This window comes from Galeopterus variegatus, unplaced genomic scaffold (genome assembly GCF_000696425.1).
Source record: "Galeopterus variegatus unplaced genomic scaffold, G_variegatus-3.0.2 Scaffold3190, whole genome shotgun sequence".
Taxonomy (NCBI): Eukaryota; Metazoa; Chordata; class Mammalia; order Dermoptera; family Cynocephalidae; genus Galeopterus; species Galeopterus variegatus.
The window spans coordinates 186,954-191,210 of record NW_007729301.1 but is presented as its reverse complement, the minus strand read 5'-3'; the positions used below and the strand labels follow the sequence as shown (position 1 = coordinate 191,210).

At 51.6% G+C, this 4,257-nt stretch overlaps 1 protein-coding gene across 1 annotated transcript in view; it reads left to right on the top strand.

Annotated features, from left to right (window-relative positions):
* Positions 1 to 2,462: 2,462 nt before the first annotated feature.
* The window catches only part of FLCN (folliculin), a 19,402-nt gene continuing 17,607 nt past the window's right edge, over positions 2,463 to 4,257 (top strand). The window contains exon 1 of the mRNA XM_008584257.1: positions 2,463 to 3,857. The gene's annotated coding sequence lies outside the window, so the exon portion shown is untranslated. The remainder of the gene's footprint in view (positions 3,858 to 4,257) is intronic.

Here is a 4,257-nt window from a genome sequence, read left to right as displayed (position 1 = left end):
GGGCGCAGTCAGCCGGGGCCCGAGCTGTCGGGCTGCGCGTCCAGGTGTCGGGCGAGCCTGGGTTCGGGGCGCAGGGCTGAGGCCGAGGCCGCTGGAGCCGGGCGGGGAGAGGTCGGGGTCCCGAGGGGCTAGCGGAGGGGGCGAGGCGTAGTTTGAGTTGGTCTGGGGTGGGCGAGTGACCGCGGGGACGGTTAGGGCCAGACTGAAAGGCGTTGCCGAGACCCTGAGATGTGGGGGGAGGGGTCCGGCACGTCCACAGACTGTCCGGAGATGAGGAATGTGACCTGGGTCCGAACCCCTGATCAGGGTAGTTGGTTTAGTCTCATTTAATGCTGCCGAGAGACTGAAGTCCTTGTCTGGCCCACGCCAAGATTTGGCTGCTCTCTGGTTTGGGGGAAGGGAGGGTGTCCTGGATCCTTTTCTCCCAGGCTGCATTCTGAGGAGGGCCCTTTGATACTCTAGTAGGCCTAGCTCGGTGTCCTACAGGAAGGGTGGAAGACCCCAGTTTGGCGGGTGTGAGGCTCGCACTTATCACCTGGAAAGAATGTTTAGCCCAGGGTCTGAGTCGTGGGTTGAGGTTCAAGGTGGTCACCAGCAGCCATGGGAGACAGAAGGCAAGGAGGAGCTTGCTGCAAGTAGGTACTGGCTCTCCAGCCCTTGGACACTTGGCACTACCCATTTTGCCCAGATAGGCTGGCAGGAGGGACTCTGTGACAGCGGAGCAAGGCCACAGCCAGTCTAGTGCCGAAGGCACTAGATTATCACTGTTGTTGACATCAAGTAATGGAGTAATAGTGGCACGTGACACTGTTTGCCCTTCTAGTGTCATATGTCAGGGAGTTCTGTACATGGAAATTCAGGTGAGGTCAGTAGAAATAGAGCCACAGTGTGAGTGGGTCTAGGCTGGAAGTAATCCCCTGCGGAATTTTTCACCTTGGATTTGCTGGGATCTGGGATGAGGCTTCCTGTGGGGGGCTAGCTATAGAAGCTGCATGCTTACTACTGCCTCAGATCCATTATAATACCTTATTTATTTACACTGTGCTTTTATTTAGTGACCTCTTTAACCTTCCGTGGTCCTATAAGAAGACCACAGGAAGGAATGAAATAGACTCTCCCAGGGCCAGGGCGCACCACGGGAGTGGGAGGATGGTGTGGATGTTGCTGTCCAGGTTCCAGGGTCGGACAGTGTAGGAGGGGGCACTCTCCCTCTTCCAGGAATTTGAAGGCTTGCGTAGAGTATGATGATGAAGAGACTGTTAGGTGAGGGAAGATTTGTTTCTTCATTGGGTTCTGGAAAGCTTGTTGGAAAGGAAGAATTGTTAGGCATACTCAAACCAGTTTGTTTTCTTCAGCAAATGTATGGTAGAGATTGGAATTGGAGAGCGAATAAAGAACTGACCTTACACTGCCCAGAATTCTGATTCCATGTGCAGGGTTAACCCTGAGGCCTCTGTTTTAGTGTGGCACTCAGGTTAAGGAACATATTTGATGTCACCTGGCTGCTAATGGTTAGAGTCAGACTTTTTTCTGACCCAGATAGTAGGTCTGTGTGACTCCGGGGCTAAGTGTTATGTAGGGTACCCCTCTGCCTTCCAGTGGCTGCACAGGGCTCTGGCACTCATGATCCAGACATTCAGAACTCTTGTCAGACAAGTGCTTTTCATTAAAAAAAAAAAAAAGAAAATACTAGTAACAAGAGTAACCCACGTTGATCCTGGGTGCGGAGAAATAACTTAGCAACATTGCCTCTGGTTTTCCCTTCCCATTTGAGGAGGAGAGAAGAGGAACTTCCAGGCCTGTGGTCTGAAAGGTTAAATTGGCATGATGTGGGTGCTGCCAGAGCAGCCCCCTTATAACCAAGAGTTGGAAGGATGGAGACTTTGTGTCTTTTTTTTTTCAGTATTTTGTATTTTCAAAAAATATTTATGCGGGGCCGGCCCGTGGCTCACTCGGGAGAGTGTGGTGCTGATAACACCAAGGCCATGGGTTCGGATCCCATATAGGGATGGCTGGTTTGCTCACTGGCTGAGCGTGGTGCTGACAACACCAAGTCAAGGGTTAAGATCCCCTTACCGGTCATCTTTTAAAAAATATATATATATTTATGCGATACAAATATTCATATTTAATGAGGTTCTTTATCAAATATTACATTAGAGGTTTAAGACTTTATCTAGAACTTTGGCTGCAATGTCAACTTGATGTCAGCTACTGCTCAAAACGTGAGAGGTCTGCTGACCCGTACAGGACCACGGGGGAATCATCACGTTTGTGATGTCCTGACTTGAGGTTGGCTGTAAGCTGCTCGAATTTTTTTGCCATGCTACAAAGACTGCTGCTCTTAGGATTAGCTCTGAATTTTTTTTTTTTCCTTAGCTGGAAGACGTCAGGTCTTGAGTATGCCAGCCGTTGTCATGCCTGACTCATTTGACAGTGGCCTTGCATTTATGCGATATAAATATTCATATTTAATGAGGTTCTTTATCAAATATTACATTAGAGGTTTAAGACTTTATCTAGAACTTTGGCTGCAATGTCAACTTGATGTCAGCTACTGCTCAAAACGTGAGAGGTCTGCTGACCCGTACAGGACCACGGGGGAATCATCACGTTTGTGATGTCCTGACTTGAGGTTGGCTGTAAGCTGCTCGAATTTTTTTGCCATGCTACAAAGACTGCTGCTCTTAGGATTAGCTCTGAATTTTTTTTTTTTCCTTAGCTGGAAGACGTCAGGTCTTGAGTATGCCAGCCGTTGTCATGCCTGACTCATTTGACAGTGGCCTTGCATGCTCTGGCCTAGGTGGGATGGTGGAAGTGTGATTCTGCCAAATGTAACGTTAGTTTCTGTGCTCTGCAGATTGGCCCAGGACTGCATTTGTGTGGATGTCTTGCTAGAAGGAACCTTATTTCTCTTCTCTGTGTCCCTCAAAGTAAGACATGGCCTGCTTTTCCAGGGTTAATATCTCTCCCTGTACTTTGGGTCCTGATACCCCTTCCTCCTTCCTAGACCTCCTTATTCCATATCCGCTTCCACAGTGGATTGTAAACCGTCGTTTTCCTTGACTGCTCTTTAGTGAGCCCTTTGACCCCTTTATTTAAACTCGGCTCGTTTGGTTCCTGTGCCACCAGAGTCTCAGACTCTGGCCTTCCTCATGGTTGTGCTCTTGAACCTCTCCCGTCCATAGACACTTCCCCTCTCTGTGGCGACAACAGTCATCTCTCTGTGGGCAACTCTTAAATCCACTCATTTATCTAACATGTGAATTTGGTGCTGCCCGTGTGTGGGGAACTTATAGACACTGGCGATACAGCAGTTAACAAGGCATTCTCCACCTTTAGGGGGCTTTTGTTTGTAACAAGTTAGCCCAAACAAACTGGAGTTTCTGGTATGAGAAGTGCTAGGACTGAAGGAAGCAGGGGAGGGAAGAATGACGGGTGGAGCAGCGGCTGCTGGGCATGCTAGTCAGGGAGGCCTCTGAGCAGGGGACAGGCACATGCAGCTGTGTTGGGGGGTGGAGTGAGCCAGGCGAAGGTGTGCAGGGCACCTTGGACCTTGCTCCTTAGCTGTGCCTTCTTGGACACTGCAGTGGGAATCTCCATCGAGCTCCCGGCTTTCCAGCTCTTAGATTCTGTGTTTCTCCTGGGCCACCGCCCACCCCCCTCCCAGAACACACTCATAGACACATGGCCCTCCATACCCTGCCAGTGTCCCTCCAGCATCTCACTGTGCCCCCCACACCTAACTCACCATTGGTGCAGCTGACTCTGCCTCTGCCATTCCCAGCGTAACCACTGCAGCTCAGGCCCCTACCTCAACAGGACAGGTGCCATAGCAGCCCGCATCAGCTGAGAAGGTGATCGTGGAAATGGTGGGTGGGTCACAGAGTGAGCAGGCTTCGGGCATGGGCCACCAGCAGGAAGGCTGGTCTGGAGGGCACAGCTCAGGACACACCATGGGCACTGGTTGCCAAGGGAGCTGTTGCTGGCCACTTTGGACCCTGTCCCCCAGGGTACTCTCCACACCCAGCCACCACTCCACGTGTTTATTTATTTATTTATTTTTTTTAAAGATGGGCCGGCCTGGTGGCGCACTGGATAGTGCGCCGCTTGGGAAGCGCGGCAGCGCTCCCGCCCGAGGGTTCAGATCCCACATACAGACCGGTTCCCGCTCACTGGCTGAGCGAGGCGCGGGAGCAACACCGAGGGGGGCGATCCCCGTGCCGGGGCCCCGCCCGGGGCGGGGGGGAGCCCCGG